The 20053-nt window shown below is 38.6% G+C and overlaps 1 protein-coding gene across 27 annotated transcripts in view; it reads left to right on the top strand.

Annotated features, from left to right (window-relative positions):
• The window catches only part of ZBTB20 (zinc finger and BTB domain containing 20), a 770585-nt gene that overhangs the window by 463740 nt on the left and 286792 nt on the right, over positions 1-20053 (top strand). The window contains exon 1 of one of the 27 annotated variants that reach the window (XM_046659198.1): positions 19062-19180. The exons of 25 other annotated variants lie outside the window; for them this stretch is intronic. The gene's annotated coding sequence lies outside the window, so the exon portion shown is untranslated. Of the gene's footprint in view, positions 1-19061; positions 19181-20053 lie in introns of those variants that run through there. One more of the 27 variants, XM_046659200.1, reaches the window with a different exon arrangement.

The following is a 20053-nucleotide window of genomic DNA, read 5'->3' as shown; positions in this document are numbered from 1 at the left end:
GGCTGGGGGACCCTCCTTTTTGGCCCATAGACTCCTATTGTTCTCCCACTTAGCTGCTTTTCATATAGTCTTTCTCTCTTGCGTGCAGGTTTTTTGAAAACTGAGAAATTTGAGAAAAATTTATTCCTAAAATGGTTATGCCCTATTTTTGATAAAGGGCCTTGGGAAAATGACTAAGGATAAAAAGATGACTGTCCTCTGTCAGTATTTCTGATCACCTTCATTAATTCTGCTAATCCTTTGCATTCTTTTCTGACCTGCTCCATGCTTTGGACTTTATGCCATAGTTGAGGGCTCTATTTCATCAGTATTTCTTTTCCTTCTATTCCTCAAAGCTACATAATCTGTTTACTGAAGGACTAAGAATGAAATATCTCCTACTTTATAGTTTTCACACACATTCTTTGTAATTGTGTCGTCAGAGAAGTGTTTGTGTCTATTTGGTAGATCCAAATGGTCAAATAAATACCAATTTAATGGATCAAATTAATTTGGCCACTTGATACCAAAAGTGTGTTTGTACTATAAGTCTGTTAGCTCAAGGAGTCATGTTAAATCTCCATGACTCAACATCCCTCTTTGAGGTGCTGGTGGAGGGAGGAGGGTGGGGAATGTAGGGGAACTAATAATAATATTACAATAAGATGACTTTTACATTCAACAATACTGTCCATTGTAAACCGATGCCAGCCAGAAGGATATCAGGAAACAGCTGGCTGAAACAAATATAGTTGAAACATTTCTGGAATTAACAAATGAGGCCAGTTTCCGGATAGTGCCATCAAGACAAAGACATATAATCCTTGAGTGATTGGGAAGAGGGGGAGAGGTGAGGTTGAGGGATCTTCACCATTTGGCTATAAAATTCATTAGATTTGTAAGTAATGCTTTAAATGGTATTCATAAAGGTTTGAAGTGGATATTAAGTAATCATATACAGGAATTCTTTGATAATGTACTTGTGTTTGAGAACAGTCGGTAGTAAAGAAAATTTTTGTACATAAATATTATTTACATAAAAATGGATATATGCATTCTTAAAGAAAAGAATAGATGATCTTTGGTATTTGCTCACCAATATAGTGCCCCACAATGAATCCTTTAGAACACTAACATTTTATTTTTATATAGGCAACTCTTACTATATTTTCCTTGGTCTTTGAGCTTTGTAATATTCACTTCAGCTGATATCTGTGGGGCCCATAGTTTGTGTGTGTGTGTGTGTATAACAAACTGTATTATATCAACAGTAAATGTATGTGGTTTACTATAATATGCTATTGAATATTCATTATCCATAGGAAAAGAAATTTTTTTAAATTTCTAAACTAATTTTCTGTTTGTTTTTTCATTTCTAGAGCTAGTGAATTCATTTAAATTATATCCTAAATATGCTTTATCCTTCCTACCCACAACTAAATAATTCTGTGATGTGAGGGCTTGTTAGTCCTGTTTCTCTGTCTTACTGACCATCTTGACAGCATCAATAATTAGACACAAAATGAATGAACTGCAATGATACGCAACAACATGGATAAACCTTAACAATATCATATTAAGTGAAACTAATTAAATCTGAAAATATTATATAGAGCATAATAGCATGTTATAAAGTTAAAAGCAACCAGAATACATACATATTGCATATATATATACACACACATACACATATATGTATATACAGACACATAAATTTAAGAATACCTATAGATGTGATAAAACTACATGAAAAGGAAAACAAAGAAATGATAAACATTAGAATCAGGATAATGGTTCTTTTAGGTAGAAGAGGCAAGAACGTAAGATGGGGTAAACTGTATGGATAGATGTAGGTTATTATAAAGTTCCTAGCTCTTCTTTCAGGAACTTAGTTTGATGGTTTATTAATTCATTAAAAAATAACTATGTGAATAAAATTAGGCCAAGCATGGACAAATAATGAGTATGCATCATGTTCCAAGGATTATGATTAATCTGGTTCTGTGCACTTGAGGTACACAAAAAAAGCCACAATCACTGCATTAGTTTTCTATTGTTACAAAAAAAAAAGTTACCTCAAAACCTATTGACTTAAAACAGTAAGCATGTATTATCTCTCAGGAATCGCTCATGATCAGGAATTCAGGAGCAGCTTAGTGGGGTAGTTCTGGTTTCAGATCTTTCATGATATTGCCGTCAAGATGTCAGCAGGGCTTGCAGTCATCCGAAGGCTTGACTTGAGCTGGGGGATCACTTCCAAGGTGGCTCACTCACATGGCTCATAAGTCGGTGTTGACTGATGGTCTCAGTTCCTTGCCATGTGGACCTTTCCATAGGGCTGTTTGACTGCCCTCAGGGCGTAGGGGCTGGCTTCCCCAGAGTGAGTGACTGAAGAGAGTAAGGAGAAGTAGAATGGCCTTTCTGACCTAGCACTAAGTCACACACCATCACTTTTACCATGTTGCATTGGTCACACAGACCAACCCGGATACACTGTAGGCAGGACTATACGAGGGGGTGAACACCAGGAGGCAGGGATCCTAGGGAGTCATCCTGGAAGCTGGTTACCACACAAACCAATCTGGCTTACCTTGAACTTCTAGCTCTTTTATCTGCTATAACTCTTAAATTCTAAACATTTCTCCCTCTTCTGCTCTTAGTGGCATTGGAGTATTTGTTCTCTCTAGAGTTGGAGCAGAAAGAAATAACTTTCTGGCTTTTGATATAATAATACCAACTAACATTCTGATTTCAGTCTTTCCGTTTAATTTTTTAATAAACAATATATTAGCTTTCTTCTGCATGTGCTTTCAATTGTGTTCAGCTGTAACATTGTTTTCTTTTCTGATTCTATAATTTCTCATTTTTAACCTTCTAGGCCTCATCCTTCCTAAATATACTTGGAACTATTAATCACTTTTTTACTATCATGGATTTTTTCCCCAAAGCTGTAGATTTATTAATTTGCTTAATTAAAGATTTTTTCTATGGTTCACTTTATAATATTTGTCCAGATGGCTTTTCGTGCATTCAACAAGTATTTATAGAGAATTATATATGCCAAAACAATAGGGTCTCACTGTCAAGCAGAATTGGGAAGGTATGGGAGTGAAAATATGTAGGAAAAGGAAGAAGAGTGTTATAAGGAAAGGTGAGGGCAGAATATAAAGTAAGAAATAAAATTAAGTAGTTGGAAGGATTCTCAGTTGTTCTACAATACCCTTCTGTTTGAAAGAACTGCACCTCAACCATGCCAGCCTAATAGTTGACTGTTACACTCAAAGATCAACTGAGAATCATATACCAAAATTCCAAGGTCAAGCTTTGTGAAACTTTAATACTGCTGGGATTTTTCATTCCTCTCTATGGGTGAGATATTTTAAAATGGTGGTTCATTGATCTGATGGAAGATAAAAGTGTGTAGATTTATGTTTATTAATAAGAAAAACTTGTCTAGTACTTTATAAGTAACTGAAAATTAACCACACAAATAATCCCTTTCCCACTATTGCTTCACGACTTGTCAAAATGCATTCAGGTGAATAAAGCACAATGGGATCAATTGATTGAAGAATGTGCAACACAATGTTTGCTGTCCCCTGTGTCCTATATCAGCTCCCAGCCCACATCTCTAAGACAGGGATTTTCATTAGAGGGTTTCTTTTGTTCCTTATTAGAATTCATTTCATTAACAATGGAAAAGGAAGAAAATTATTTAGAACAAGAAGCCATCAGCACAACAAAATAGCACATGGAACAAGTAAGGAAAATTTTGCAACCTCAAAAGAGGAACACTCATGAAGGAATAAGCATGTTCCAACCATATGTTTTTGTGTAATAGTTTACAAATGTATCCAACCACATAAAAACTAAAATTAGCCATTTTGGCGGGAAAGTTGACCCCTTTTCTTAACAGTGAAGATTTTAGTATAATTATCTTTCATATAAAAGGAGAGATGACTAATAATGTTATAAAATGTCATAAAATATTTTTTCCTTCAATTTCTGTCTAGCTAAGACTTGTAGCTTAAGTCAACTGAAGTCTAATTCAAATTTTGAAACCTTTTCTACCGGATCAAGGGGCACTTGCTAAAACAGATATAGACATAATATATCATCCTATATTCTTCCAAAATGGCTTACGGTGTGTTCTAGGATTACCTACCATAGTCTCCAAAGAGGTGAACGACTAGTGAGACGATGAAAAAGGACTGAACCACATTCACTTTGTTCTGGAGTTCATTTATCAGTTGAGTATCAAACCTGGGAGGTTGGACTAGATGAATCTTAGAATCCAAGGTTGCCAGCTTATGGAGACAGTAAGAATTAGCTAGAAAGGTTTCCAAGAAAGGCTAAACTCAACTTGCTATGACGAATTATTTAAAACTTGAAGTTTGCAGGCTTCCGGCCCTATTCTGATCTCAGCCAGACATTGGCAATCAAGAAAAGTGCTCATTTTGTGGTCCCTGAGCAGCTGTCACTCTCCTAGACAAAACTGCACAATCTCAAGATGCTCTCTTGCCCACAGACGAGATCCGTTCACTACCACCTCCACCAAAATTTCCCCTTTTCCACCCTGAGCTATTTGTTCATTCCTAGATTGCCAATATCAATTTAAGTGCTGATCAAATTCTAGAACATCAAAGTAATTAACAATAAGGTGTGAAGGTGGTTTACAGGTTCACAAGGCAGATTTGCATTTTAAAAGTGGGGCTTGTTAAACACAAATGAACTTCTAATAGATGGAATGTGTGAGAGAGATTTTTCTCCCAAGGGATGGGGGATGATTTCTAGCGCTCTTTTTCAGCCCGGGGATACTAAGTACAGTCTTGTTGGCATTCCTTTTTCCTCTACAGCCTCTTGCCATTCACTCCTCTTTTTATGTGACCTCGTTGGCAAGCAGAGTATATTTAAAATAGAGAGTCATTAGTTAGAGAGTTGCTTGATAGAACCTTGTACAAACCTAAAGATCTTGAGCCTTCGAATTAGGTACTGGAGCTCTAATTCTCAGAGTAGTCAACTTAAAACAGACAAAAATGCCATGAGTTACTGGATTAGCTCTCCATTTAGTGTATTTACCTACTTAAGTATTTGGATGAAGGATAATTTATAAGAACTTTTCCTACAATTATTAAAAGCTCTAAAGAAATGCCTTTTAAACAAGACATGTCAAGACTTTTTAAAAAATAAAAATCACTTGTTTACATTCATATAGATGAAAAACTAAAAACACTTTCCATATAATTGTGATGTCAGATAGATTAAGAGAAGTAAGTTTTAATGCCCATGTTTTTTTCTGGGCCAAAGAATTTAGAATTTCAGAGAAGAAAGAGGAGAACATCAACAAGAATAAAGAGGAATATATCTGTAGGGATCCAGTAATCTCTTAAAAATTTAAAGAGAAAATTCTTTCTGCTCCACAAACTAGCCTTTCCGTTTCAGCTCCTCTTAGTTCAAGTTTCTCTTTCCTTTTGAGGACAGATTATCTATATCAGGAACTTGTGAAATCACTAACAAAACTTTCGATCAGAGTTGTGTACTTTCAATTTCAACCTTTCATTCTCTGGCCTCAGTGCACAAGGTCCCTAATCTTTCTTCTTTGATCTTTGTGGGCCATCAATGTCCTTGCACAGGTGTCACCCAGAAATGTGATGGAGCTTGTCAGCAGGAGATTCTAGTGGAAGATCCCTGCTCCCACACGTGTGGCTCCATCTTAGCTGCTATGGGCAATTTTTCTGCAGTCCATACAAGTGTCCTAGGAGTGAAAAAGGGGAAAGCTGTCTTTAATATAAAAAGAAATAATAGTAAATATGTTGAAATTATGTTCGCTTTTTACATTATGTATAGCTCTTTCACTTCTGGTTTTTCAAATATCCTTAAAGACAGTTTAGGAGGGGTTAATAATGATGTTCACAGAGATTATTTGAAGTTGCCAACTGAGCAAATAGTTGAATTAGGATTCAAATCCAAGATTTAAAGAATTTCATTTCAGATCTTGTGCTTTTTTCATTACAACAAATTTTAAGGGCAGATATGTCTCCTTGTATGAAATAGGGCTAAAAAAAAACCCAAGACTACCTAAAATTAGGAATCGTAAATAATTTATAGAAATCTGATTTTCTAAAATTATTCTCATCTTAAAATAAACTTTTAGATGGCAAGAGCTCTCTGGTTTGAGATAAAAGTAATACAGTTTTAGTTTATCTCTTTCTCTTTATAGAAGTTGACCAATAGCGACTATTTTAATTTGTCCTAAAGAGAATGATTATCACTGTAAATGGTGTTATAAATAACTTTTTTAAAGCTTATATTTAGGATAACCTCATAATTTATTATCTAAACTGGGACACTTTTGAGAGTGAAAGTGGCCACTATTAATCATTGTGCCTGGAAAATTGGAACTGGAACTGGAATTATCCTGAGTAAACTGGGAGATATGGTTACCCAAATTATAAGACATAATTCTCAGTCTGAGAGTGATGCATTTTGAATGAAAAAAGGCCAGCAGAATGAAAATCTATATATTTGACTTGTAACTTGCCTTGATTGCCAGTTCCCATGAAGTTGGTTCTTAGGCTCTACAGGCACCATAGAATGCTTCGCTCTCACGTTCTGCCCAAGAAATGACAGAGTGTTGGGGCATCCATTTAAGACTGGAAGGAAAATAGTCGTCTGCTGAGATTCAAACCCCCAATTTTTTTTTATACCACTGGCTACTTGGGCGCTCCCATCTGAACTTTGACTATGCACAACCCACACTCTCAGACCAAAAGACATGTTCCATGCAATATTGTCCAGTAAACCTTAGTCACTTTCTAAGGGTCTAAGTGACAAATCTTAAGCCAACATTTGGAATGTTAAAAAGGAAAATCTATTCAGCAGTTAAATTATTTTTACAGCTGATCAAAATAATATTACATAATGGAAGGCTCTTAAGTCAGCAATTGATGAAAAATTAAAGAGATAAAAAACAGACTTTTACCCATCAAAGCCAAATTTGATAGCATAGGACTGTATTTAATCTTAGAATATCCTTGTAACAGGCACAAAAATACATTTTATTTTGAAGAAAGATACTGTTCCTGAGAATGTAGTGCTATGTACGGTACATGCAACATGCTGTCTTCCAAATTTTGCCTATAAAATGTTGTATTGAAAGGTGACCCTCTAGAAGATTGATACACTTTGATAGAGAAACACCACCAGAAAATGATAGATCAAGAGAGAGAGTCTGATAATTATTGCTAACTGTTGCTGAATTATTCAGAAATTCTTCAAACGAGGTTATTTTTGTCCATCTAGCTTAAGAGGTGTTTCCCCACTCAGTGTAAAGTTCAAAGTATTTGATTTGGTTCCTGAAAAACAAGACCGTTTTCTTGCAATTTAAATTTTTATTTGAGATAGAAAGTTTCCCTTTTGGACAAGAAGTTGCAGCCTAGAAGTGGTAAAATGTCTAGCGGGGGGGGAAAAAACTAATGAAACTTTGTTGTGGAAGAGTTCACAAAGGAAGACAAGATGCGTTACATAATGCAGCCCTTTGTTTGTGGTGCCTCTGAGAGAAAGCTGCCGTTTTAGCTGCAGCCGGAAGCTGCCGCCGAAGTCTCCCCAACTCCAGGCAGCTCTGAGTCTTTTTCCCCACCTCCTGCCATGATTACTCTGGCTTCTGATTAAATCACACCTTATATTTAAGGTCGCTAACCTAAAACGACCCAAAGCTACTTATTTCTCTCCTCAACAGTTCCCCATTGCTTGTAATATTTGGAAGCCTTGAAAATAGCTTCTACCCCGATTTATGTAGTCTTTTCTCCAAAAGCGAATGCTATAATAGTTTCCTCACTCAGGGTTCAAACCTCAGGTGAAAGATTTTTGGAAGCTAATTAGCATGCTAAGGAGGCTGGAGCATTTGGGTGAGTCACGGTCATTCTACCTAAGGGACAGAGAAAATGTCTTGTTGCTGGTGATTTTTGACAAGTGCTGGTTCCTCAGTTATTAAGAGAGCTGGAAGTGCGTAGCGTTTCCTTCTGTATATTTAATAGGAATCTTGTTTATGTAATCTCTTCTTTAAAACATCCATCCCTTCGGGGCTTATTCTAACGTCTTATTTCTTACTGAAGATATGTTTTACTAATTTTGGAAAACTTTTAAAAGTTTGCTTTTATTGTATTAATAAGTAAACTAGATTGTAACAAATTCTTGTCATAGAACTTCTTATTTTAGACTCAAATTTTTCTTACTTGGCCTGGTTTAATCCTCTTTTCTCGTCCTAATACAATTTTCCCCTTGTTTCAGACTGGGAATTTCATTACATATATTGAATGTCTAGTATACATAATCAAGATATGAAGCAAATGAATATTTATTTATTAAGTGCCAAGAATGTGACCAATGTTTGCCATCTAGTTAGGAAGAATAGTTTGGATAATTCAAATTAGGAATGCTATTTCTTGGTTAGCAATGTGTTCAGTAGCAGAAATCCTGACTTGAGTGGCTTAAACAAATAGGGAATTGTCTTTCTCACGTAACAAGTCCAGAGGTAGGGAGTTGCCGGTGTGTGATAAAGTCACGGCCAACATCTCTGGGATTCTATTGGCCTTTTTTTCATGCTTGTTGCTTTGTGATCACAAAATAGCTGCTGTAACTCCAAACATCATGTCCATGTTCAAAGAGGAAAGAAGAGGGAAGCAGAAGGATCACTTTGCACTTCTACTTTTATCAGAAAAGAAAAAGCTTTCTCAGAAAACAGCCTCTTGAGCAGATTGCCACATAGATCTTATTGACTAGAACTGGGTCCCAAGGCCACCCTTGGTTGCTAGGGAGGCAAGGAAATCAGGGAACAGATTTGTCATAATTGGCTTCAAACTATCATAACTCATCATCCAGGACTGAGCACATTGCCGCTCTGAACAAAATAGGGATCTAGCTGGGAAGAATTGGAGGAATGGATATTGGGCAGGCAATAGTGTCTGCACTAGCTGTACTAGTCAAAAGAAAAAAAAAGAAAATTAACGTGGACTACAAAAACTAGAAAATGATTTATAGCAGAAGTAGAACATAAGCTGGACTACAAGATAACTAAAGCAATCACATTGATAAAAGAATAGTGATAGGATAGGATACTCCAACTAAGAAAAGAACAAAAGCTTAGAAGCAGGCACATATACGCTGTACATGGGAATAGCCACTATGTTGTGAATTCCTTAATGTTTTGAAGGCAGGAAGTAAAGCCTATTCCTATTTATTTTCCTAGTGTCTCACACATAGTAGATGCTTATTGAATCATAGTAAATGAATGCATAATATTCCAATGCAAAGGTCCAGACATGAGTTCACAAATCATGCGGAGCATAGAACAGAAAATTTAAAATTTAGAGCTCCCTTGGCAATACCAGGATAAAGAGAAATGCTAATATAGTCCGGCTACCCTCCAGAATATTCGTTGGGAAGGACTGGAACCTGGGATGCCTAAACAATGTAGAGCAAGAAATGGAGGCTGAAATACTAGGTTGATGATTTGAACTTGACCTTTGAAAACTCATTTGTGTTTCTGGAATCAAGTTTTGGTAATACACAAACAATGGTCTCCAACAGGCCCTCCAACTATTAGAAGCACCAAGCCTGATACTGTCACTTGCTCCCCTTTTCCCCATGTTCTGTTCTCTGTGATCTTCAGGGATTTCCAACGTGAAGGGTAGTGCATTGGAGATTCCTTGATTCCTACTTTACAGTAATTGAAATTTTACATTTCTTTAGTTTCTATGCCAGTCACTCTGCTGCAATTTTTAGATTATTAAAATAACTTTGACTACAAATTGTTTACATTCTAATCAAGAATTTAAATGTCTTAATTGATTTAAGTTAAGGATAGGAAAAAAGAATTAATACTGTCCAAAAAAACAATCAGGTCAGTCGAAAGGCTAGTTTCACTGGCTTTTATTGTTCTGGTACTGATTTGACCAGATGACGCAGCCAAGAGTCAAACACACTTGTTTCTGCAAATACCACACAAGTAACTTCCACTAAAGGGAAATTGTGTTTCTCACTATAGGCCTGCTTATTTTTTATTCAACAAAGGGTAAGGTGTCTTGTCCTGTTTTGTTTCCTGAACCCTAGAATTTAAATTTGTCTTACAGTCAACGATATGGCTTAATAGTGGACTGAAATAATAAATGAAAGTAATTTCATTTTTGAATTGCGCTTCCATGAATCCCACATAATTTCAAAGATTTGACATTACTTTTTGTTTTCACGACCTTAATTTTACCTGAAAAATATGCCAGTGGACTGGGGGATAGGCACAGAGTTGAAATGTGCAACCTCCGTGACTTGGCATTTCTAGCACTCGTATGGTCTGTAGACATTTAGTGAGGTTTACTTCTTTCTTTAGGCTTCAGCCTCCCTGGTTGGATTAGAATACTTCAGATTATTTGAGCTGAAGAGTACTTCTTATTTTGACAAAAGAACATCTGTTTTGTTTTAATTGATTGAGGGATATATTTTCAGTGGCAGACTTTAACAACTCCTCAAAAGACTTGTAACGTTATTAATATAGCACCTGGATAAATTACTTAATTTATCTGGGCATCAGTTTTATCATCTGCAAAATGGGGTAACTGGCCTTACACGATCTCTAGCTACTTTCCACTCTAAAATTGTATGCTCTCATTTTTCAGTTCAATTCAACAAATGTTAATGGAATACTTAGTGCAAATCAATATGGGAGGACCTGGATGATTGCAGAGATGAATAATGTGATCTTTTTATGCAAGTAGTTTATAATTTGATGCATTCAAGATTGAGATGTGTGTTTCCCAACACATCTTAGCTTCTTATGTTTGGGATGTCGTTTATGAATGAGGGTATATGATTTATTCCCAGAAGGGTGGAAATTCGTTCATTTGTTAGTGTTTCTCATATGGATTTAGAGAATCAAAAGAGGAGTCTGAACTATCATTTTAGTAATATTGTGCATTTTTATCCCACCTTCATTGCAAAGAATTCAGAGCATTCCAGAACCCTTATCTCATTCATCCCTAAAGAAGCCTAGTGCATGTAGAAAAGGATAAATATAGTTATTCCCACTAAAGTGGGAATATATAATATAATATGTTGTATATTAATATTAATATAATATAATATTCCCACTTTTAATCACTATAATTTAGTGATTAGAAAACTGGACCCTGAGTTTTCTGGAGTTAATAACGATCCAGTGAGCGAGAACAGGTGGCAATCTAGGCACTCTCCAGAACTACTCAGCCAGCTCCCTTTGTGTGTGACAGTTTCTTCTAGCAAGTTCTGCAGAGCCTGATTGCTAAACCAGCTTCTACACCTGACCCTTCCTTATTCCCAAACAGCGGCTGAGTCATTGATGATTTCAGACCTATCAACAGGAAAAAGAAATGTAGGGGAAGAATGGAATGTGTGCAGCAACAGATGTGATGTGCAAGCTGTGATACAGTGATATAACGTTACAGTCTTTGGTTTGCATTAAACTAGAAGTGAAGAAAAGTTGGGGACTCCTCCATCAATCTAATCCATAAACATTGGCTAGAGGCCCAGCAGCCGTAAAGAAACCTGCACTTTCAGTAGGTGAGAACATTCTGAACATGCCCCCCTGGAAACTCTGCCTTGGTTCTTAGTATATAGCTGGAATTTTCTTAGCCTGCCTTTGAGAAGAGTCAGGAACATAGGAAATTTACTTCTTTTTACAAATCTTGCAAGCAGCCCCTTGGAAACAGGTGACTATATTTCCTTCTTTGCCTAAGTCTTCCTAGGGAGTGAAAAAGTCATATCCCTCTTTCATCTCATGGTTTCCTTAGTCAAAAGATTTGCAACTGAGGCTTAGGACACTGTTTAGCCTTCACAGTTGTATGTTTAAACAGGTGCATGCTGCACTGGTCTGGCTGAGGAAAGACAGTCTCCTCCTTCTAGAAACCCTGAGGTTAAGAGAACAATCCTTGTGCCAGCTTTCATGTGTGCTTGAGAAGGGAAGTTCAGGTGATTCTTAAGTCTTACTACCTGGTTACCAACCCACTTGCCTCCCTCTCCCATACTGCATTCTCATGAAGAAATTGATGTAATAGATTCAAGATATTATTAAATACATTCTGCATTAATATTATATGTCCTCTTTGAATCCAAGTGGCAATACAATAGAATTTCATTTTATAAATAACACCTTTCAAGCTAACACCACAGGGCACAGTACAAAAGAATCAAAATAGAACACAAATGCTGTAATCAAATGCAGACCCCAGGAAGGCTGATTAAAAAGGCATGTTGCTAGTAAGAGCAGCCGACAGGGTAAGTATAGTGGGTCAGAGCAGAAAAGCCAGCTGAACAGAAGGGCAGACTAAAATAAAACGGACTTGCCTGCCTGATTCTGTGGACTTATGACACTCCTTTGTCATCATCTCCTTTTGGACTCAGCAATGCCAAGGGAGCAGTGTGTGTATGTGTTTGTTGGCGAGGTGGGGATCAAATGTAGGTAGAATCATTAGGTTCATCCTCAGTCCTTAGACACAACACAAACAAAAGTAAATCCTAAAGACAAGTGCCGCAGCTGGCAAGGATGCCTACGGTATGGTTGTGAGACAGCCCTACAAGGCTTGCCTTGCTTGCTAATAACACTGGTTTTCAGAAAACACAACTGTAAGGAAACAGGTAGACCCCTTCCATAATAGCGAGGACAGTCAGTGCTGCTCATGGCCAGGCATAGGTAAAAACAGATGCACGGGTGAGATGGGGGCTTCGGGGTCTTAGCCTCACAGGACTTCCTTCCATAGGACCTTCTCATTCAGTTTCTCTCTGTGCTCTCAGCCTCTCACCACCACCTTTTGTAGTGTCAAGGGTTTGTGTTTTAAAACCCCACCTCTAATTATAGAGTAAAAGTTTCTGTCCCCTTCTTAAAGGAATTGAGCAAAAACACAGGCGATATTTTGGCATCTCCCTCCCCATCGATATGTAAAACCAATTCTAACAATGTCACCATATACCTGGAGGAATGCACCAAGTTGGTCATTTACTGATGCTTGTCTATTTAATATTGAGGGTAGAACAATATAGGATAGGGAGCATAGGAAAGATTCTCTAGTAATATATGATATATTTTTCTGAAAAATAGCAACTGGAATTAACAGCCTCCCCAAAATGAGTCATAGAACAGCAAAACATGGGTTCTAGATTTAATTAAAAAAAAGGAGAGAAAAAGGAAAAATGATTACTGGGGCGATTTTTACCTCTTGAAGCTGTGGATTGCTTGCAATGACTCTCCTGATTATCCACTTAGTTGAAATCTGGACTGGGATCACTGATGCATAAATTGACATCAATAGTTTAGTATTTCTGTGCACATTTTCTGGGTAATTTGTAAATTTTAAACAATTAAAACATGTTGGCAGCACTTGGGGGAAAACATTCTTATACAAATACCAGTATTGCTACTTTTATTTAAAAGAATCTTATTTTCCTTAATTCTGACTATTTATTTAGCTATGCAGAGAGTCAATTTATTAATAAAGATGAACAGTAGTCTAGTAAGTTGAGAACACTAGATTGTAATCTCCAAAGAGAGTTATTTCATAAAGTGTGTGAGCAAATAATGGTAACTGTGCCAATTATCAATGTGTTGCCTGTCAAATCCTAATTTGCCCTTCCTTGCCTTCTCTACAAAAATGTGTCTGGGTCCTTTAAATATTTTCCCTTTCCTGGCTGGTGTGAGTGTACTTTGTCAGTGGAGTGTTTGGAGAGACGTTACAGGAGGAGGGGGGTTTTTTCCTGGTTACCATGTACTCTTTTGGCAGGCGCCTGCAGTGTGCGTGGGTTTCTCCAGGGCCTGGCTCCTGCAGCACGCACATGCCTTGGTAGCTTCTCCAGTGCCTGGGGCCAGCCGCTTTCTCCAGCACCCACCACGCACGCAGGCATGCACCACACACCCACACACATAGACACACACATACACACACTGGGTGGTTTATGTAGCAGCATGCCTCGGATGAGACACCTCCCTGTGAACAGCTTTCCTGGCACCCTAGAATACAGATCTCCCGCAAGTTCTGATACAGCTGCCCAGCAATTTCTCTGCCGTTCACTCCCTCAGTGGCTGTGCCTGGTCCTCAATGGTCTGGATCCCCATCCAAGGGTGGAGGGGCCTCTTCCCTGGGCACTCTGTCTCAGCCCTACAAGTAGCACTTGCTCCTTCTATTTGCCTATTCTTACACAATTTAGAATTCTCTTTACTTCTTACTAGCTACTCCCTCATTACTTCAATCCCCTGTTACAGTTAATAATTCTTTATATTAAACTTTTCCTGTTCAAATTGGTGCGTGGTTTCTCTCTCCTGATGGACCCTGACTGATACATAACTGAACAATATTAAAATAATCTGTATTCTTTGGGAGTAGGGGAAAGCAAATATGATAAGTCTTCTCTTTATGGAATTAATTAGCAGTGGCACAACGTGTCTTATCTAGGTCTGGCTGTTAGATGAACAAAAAGTTGTGAGAATTTGATGCTAGATTGAAAGGTGACATAATAATATGATGCTATATACTGTTTTTAACTGAATATATGACTTTAAGGACCAATTTTTAAATATTTTACTTGGTTTCACTGAGCGTTTTTTAAAATCTAAACTATAGCAAAGCAAACAACAAAAGTCTCGACTCAAAAGTAATTTGTGGGCCTTGAAAAGCTGTTGCAAAATAATAGCACTATAATGTGGATTTGTAGATTCTCAATGCTAGGGTAATATGATACCCATCATTTACTGAGAACTCAGAAACTCCTCAGCACCTTACGTTAATTTGGTGAATCCTCATAGCAATAGAGGGAGATGCTGTTATTATCTGTGTTTTACGAATGGAAAAACAGGCCCCAGAAGGTTAAGGAACTGGCCTCACTCAATACGTGTAGTACGTTTCAGAGCCAGAATTGGAAGCTAGGTCTGCCTGTGAGCCACTGCACTCTGCTTCCAGAACACTACCACTGAAGCAAATAGCAAGTTACCTGGCAGAACAAACACAGAATACTTGTTCTTGTTGTTTTCATCAAAGATCCAGAAAAAGAAACTCTGAGCTATCCTAGGATGTATAGCACACCCTGACCTATTGCCGAGACAGGCAGTCGATTACTCCTACCTCACAAGATATGGACAAAGTGGGGAACTCTGGTGATCAAATGCCCAGAACCAAAGTGTTAACAGTGTATCAAAAACCCAGCAGCCTTTATTCAGAGCTGAATTGAAGGCAGATGAAATATTAACAGCAGTTCTAGCAGCACAAAATGAAATATGAGATCCTGTATCAGAAATTATTAGTAACCTGTTAAAAGAAATGCTGAAAAATGGCAGTTACCAAATTAAAACTGGGAAACAGAGCCCAAATGGGGAATTTCGAAAAGTTTGGAGGAAAATAAATGACAGATTGTCCTCTTGGCTCTTATTACCATGCCATCCTAAATCCTACTTGGCAATCCGTGGTGGAGGTGAAATAAGAACTGCATCCCTGCCAGAGCTGGTCCTCAAATTTGTAGTCCTAAGTGTCTGTGATGGTGTCTGGGATTGACTGGAAAAGTAGCTGGAATTTGGTAGCATTTGAGCTGTCTCTAAACTGAAGAGTCTGGAGACTCTTATTATGAAAAGCTTCCTCTCATTTGTGAATTGGCCCCTCTGCTCCACTTTTGGATGGCTGGCTTCCTCCATGCCGAGCTACACTGAATACTCTACATGGGAAAGCTATTCTCCTTAAATGCCTTCAAATTTAAAGCATCTATCTGGATATGTTCATGTTTATGACTCAAAATATCTAGTATCAAAAAACGAGAGAGAGGTTACAAATACCAAATACCGGGGAGTAAATGGAGATATTTTTCCCTCCGTAACTGAGAACAGAGAAATGACTATACACAGAGTTGTTGAGCAGTGGATGCCAGAGAGAAAAAGGAAATGAGCTATAGAACCATAGAATCTTGGTGTTGGCACAGACTATGGAGCTCATGCGGTCCTACCCTATCATTTTTCAATGAAGAGACTGAGACATGGGGAGTTAAGGGACTTGACTTGCCCTAGACACATAGTTGTTTACTGACAGTCAGGCCAAAAGCATTTCCCAACTCCCAGTCTGGAACTCTGTCATTCGGCATGCTGCTGCCATCCTCTACTGAAAATTAACACTAACCCAGCCTGGAACATAGAAGAATTCAGCTTATGTGGGGAGCAAGAAAAATGGTGAATCTTGAGATGGAAATCAGTCGGGGGAAAGGAGAGGTGAGATGGAGGATTCTCCTTCATTATGGGTTGCTGGTCAAGCTTGTGCAACATATTTTATCAGTTTACTCTCCCGTGCCTTCCCCCAAAAATAATCAAATAATTTGGTTGTAATTCCCCAGGGTTTATATTTATGCATTCAGATTTGATTTGCTTAGAGAATTCTCCAGCATACAGGTTATCTCCAGGTGTATATTGGTTTGTGGGTGGCGTTGCTGTTGATCCCTGTTATTTACATAAGCCTGACTTTCTCTAGCAGTGAAATGTGCTCCAGAGTCCTCATGGGGAGAATCTCTTCTCCATGGCACACCCTAACTGAGGATCAGATGGAGGTTTAAGAAGCAAGAATGATCTTCTTTTAACCCTCATGTTCTGTTAACCTCATGGAGAACTTGGGCCGTATGTGATCCTTTTAATCAGGCCCGTGAGTGAGGTAAAATAATTTTCTTTATTTGGAAGCACAGAGTGATGTGAAGTAAACCAGTAGCAAAGAAGATACAATAAAAATGTCTCAATAGGATCCTCTTTGAAATAGCAGTACAGGTCTTTTAGATTTTTTTTTTCAAATATTTTTCAGAATAGAGCAACCGGAAATGAGAGAATCAGACAGTATGATGAAAACTACAGATGGAATGCTTTGCATGGAAAGTGATTATATACAAGAGAGGACTCAGGAGTGGGTAGGCGTAGAGTTGGAAAGGAGTGGGTAACTGAAATAAGAGAAGATAATGCTTGACCAGGTCTAGTAAAATATTCCCTGCCACAACCACTGTTCCATGAAGAGATTGAGCCAAGCAGCCTGAATAAACTAACCTTAAGTTCAGAGTTGCCATTATTGTGGGAGGCCTCGGGGAGAGCACATCCGGATTTGTGTTACACAGTAATCACTGCTGGGTGTCAGCATTCATCAGCCAGATGGTCAGACCCACAATTAATCAATTAGGCTGGATGATCAACTGGACTAAGTTTTCCCCTTTGGTAAAAACCCTCATCATGCGGTCAAGGCCAATAGCGCTTTTATCCTGTTGCTTTTGGAGAAGCTTCTAAAAATCCCTCTTTTCTTTTTTAGGCCTCTAGTTGCTGGACACTGTTAAGCTCCAAGCTGCTTTGACAACATAGATACCCCAAATCAAGATTTTTCCATAATAGATTTTCAACGTGCTCTGTGTTCAAGTATGATGTTCAACATATCCAGACAGAAATAAGCTTTTTAAAGCAGCATTCTCTGAGGAGTGCTACTCAACTGATTTTACTAGAGTCTTCATGTTGGCTCCCCTCAATCCAGTGGAACGACACTGGAAATGATTCTTTCACTGGGCACTTATGAAGATGATTTAATAATCAAATAAAAATAGTAGCAATTTATTGAGTGCTCACCATGTGGCAGATACTGCTGTGATAAGAATTGACAAACACTGATTCAGTCCTTATAATAATTCAAATAGGGTGACATTATTCCATTTCAAAGAGAAGAAAACTGAGGCTAGAAAGTCCATTTGCCCAAGGTGAAGTACTTATTAAAGATATGTTGAGATGATTTAATACTCTCTGGAATGAAAAATATATAAAATTTACTCTACGTTTTCTTACACAGCTTACATATCTGTGCATCCCTAAGTGGAAACAATTAGGAATATATAGTGAGTCCTTATTGTTCCTCTTCAAAGAACTTTAAAGACATCTTTTACTAGTGTGTCCCAACCCTGTTGATTTTATTCTCTTTTCCATGCCATTCTTGCTGCACACTCTGACTTGAAACCGCTTTCTCCCTTATTTTGGGGCCGTCGCTACTATTTGGTGCTGGCTCTCAGGCTCCATCCCAGCTTCCTTATCTAGACATGGTTCCCCTCAGTTTGTTTCGGATACTAAGACTTTTCTTTATCAGTTGGCTTAGAGGGCAATTTGCCTCTTCCAAACCAAAATGTCTGTTACTGATTTATTTTTCATCTTGAACCTGGTTTTTCCCTCTATTTTATTTTCCCTCTTCTCTTGCTACATTGCAATACTACTACACAGGGAGAGGTGTTTGAAAGTCCTGTTGGTAGGAAGTGTCCCTTCTTGGTGGAGGTCTGTGCTGACTCCTTTGAGTAGAAATGTGGAGACAGTGTCATGTTTCCCTTCTGTTTCATCGTGGAACTTGTGCCTCTCTTTTCTCTTAGCTCTTCTCTACCACCACCCAAGCTCAATTTAAGGAGTGCTTCTCTTTAACCATTTTGTGGCCAGTATTTTTCAGGCTATCCAAGGACACTATTGACCCAAATGACATCTTTGAGATATTAAGCTTTTACTTATAATTGCATTACTTTGTGGAATATGAGGCTGCTTCTTGCTGTTTAACTGCAGTGCTTTGCTTTTATGTGTTTGTTTTGCTACTTACCAAGTTGGGAAGGCAGTACCAAAATACCAGAATAGTCTACAGGTAACCACCATTTCTTAAATCAAGCTTGGGAGCACATGGAAGAAAAGGTATTCCAGAAATCTTAATGAGCATCTTTTCTCCTCCAGGGCTCTACCATGCCCTCTTTTTCTGACCGTGGTACTCTAATTTGTTCTTGCTATGTTTGGTAGGCAGCTGTTCTAAGTGTTTCTCTTGCTGTTCCTTTTTCTATAATCCCACGGTCTTCACTCCAGAGCTGATGAGCCTCTGTCATTTTGACCTGCAGTATCTGTGTGCTGCACAGCCGAGCTCTGCCATCTAGACTGCCTTTCTGCTTCGTTTTGCTCCTGACCTAAACCCCCCTGCTATTCCAGGCCTGGCCTCTCATGACCAGAGACTGCTGACTCATCCTGGCCTGTGCCAAGCTGTGCAGTCGCTTAGCGATGTGGACAGGAGTCGAAGGACTAGAATGAGATCACTGAACTCATTTCACTTGTTGCTTACGGTACAGTCCAGCATGAGCTGGAAATGTAGGAACCTCAGCCTCCCGAGCAGAAAGAGTAAGTAGATTAAACACATCGCATCACCAAGTCCTCAACAAGCAGTAGGCGGGTGGCGGGAGGGGGCTCGCGTTCTCATGGCCGTGGCTAGGGCATTCCGGTTCATCAGGAGCGTTCCTTTGTCCTCTCTTCTTCCTCTCCTCCACAGTCGCACCCTCCCCCCTTCCCTGAACTTCCCTTCTGAAAATGTCCGGATGGCACAGCAATGATCTGGGCAGAAATGAGATTTTGCTAATAAGCAGCCTCCGCAAGAAATCCTGGAACAGTGACACTGTTGAAACTGCTGGTTTAGTTTGTCTACTGGGAACTCACATGAACTTGCCAACAGAATTCAAGGGGATGAAAAAAATCTTTTTTTGTTCTCCTTTTCTTCTTGATTCTCTTTTCCTTTCTGTTTTGAGGGAGGTAGTTTCAGGAGACATGGCTGCATTTTGAGTGTGGTGTAAAGTTTTCCGTCGGGAGACAATAATGTACATTCCTCTGGCAGGACGGGATGGGTTTTTTTTTGTTTCTCTTGCTGTTGTTTATTTATAAGACATTTCCTCTCAGTTAGTGGAAGTTAGATCGCAAGAGGCTCCAGTGATTTTCCTTCCACCTCCCCTCCCTAATTTCTGGGCTTCAGCACTCTGGAACACTGTGAACTCGACAAGCTAATCAGAGCAGGGAGCTTAGCAGCCAGGCCTGGACACTCTCAAGAGGCTGTGCTGATTCTCAGTCGACACTCCTTGGATCAGGAACCACAGTCCTGGTGAGTGGTGAGGTTCCAGAATTTGATGTGTCAAGGATTCTATTCTTGGTGGCTCTGAAGCAGTCAGGAAATAAAGGGTGTTTTTAAAGAAAAAAGATACATTTTTTTAAAAAAAGCTACCAAAC

The sequence above is a fragment of the Equus quagga genome, chromosome 4 (genome assembly GCF_021613505.1).
Source record: "Equus quagga isolate Etosha38 chromosome 4, UCLA_HA_Equagga_1.0, whole genome shotgun sequence".
Classification (NCBI taxonomy): Eukaryota; Metazoa; Chordata; class Mammalia; order Perissodactyla; family Equidae; genus Equus; species Equus quagga.
This window is presented reverse-complemented; position numbering and strand designations above follow the sequence as displayed.